Source organism: Leucopleurus acutus, assembly GCF_964270905.1.
Source record: "Leucopleurus acutus genome assembly, chromosome: 2".
Lineage (NCBI taxonomy): Eukaryota > Metazoa > Chordata > Mammalia > Artiodactyla > Delphinidae > Leucopleurus > Leucopleurus acutus.
The window spans coordinates 114357112-114357703 of record NC_139143.1 but is presented as its reverse complement, the minus strand read 5'-3'; positions in this window follow the sequence as shown (position 1 = coordinate 114357703).

Genomic DNA, 592 nt, shown 5'->3' with positions numbered 1-592 from the left:
CTTTCTGTTGCTAAGAAGAGGCAAAAGAGGGTCTTGATGCCCAACTCAATCCCTTCTTTCACCTCTTTTGGGTCTTCTGAGCAAAGAGAAATTCCAAAGAGGAATGATGTATCCAATTTGTATTTCTTTTTCTAAGCATACCAATTAGATAACTCATTCCTCTTCCTTGGGTAAAAGTTGGAGGGGAAGTAGGAAGATCAGATATGTTGCTTCAGAAAAAAGCTCCCTCATAGAATCAGGAGGCCAGGAGGAAAGAGGTTTGCTTCTCATGTTAGGAAACTCAGAGGTGAACAGTTAGGTATACCTGGCCTACTGCTTCTCAGGATTTTTGACATATATTATTCCAGTAATCCTTCTTTACATATTATGAGCACTTATTGTATAAATAAGAAACTTATTATTCAGGAAATTAATAGAAATTTTTAAAGGTTAGTTTTTGAGTCTTTATAAAATAATACCTCATTTAAAATCATCCTGCACTGAAGTGAGCCTGTTATGTTGAAGATTTACAAAAGTGTTATTTACATTAGTAACTAAATATTTTATAAATTAGAGAAGTTTTATTTTGGCTCTTGTGATTAATAGGTACTAT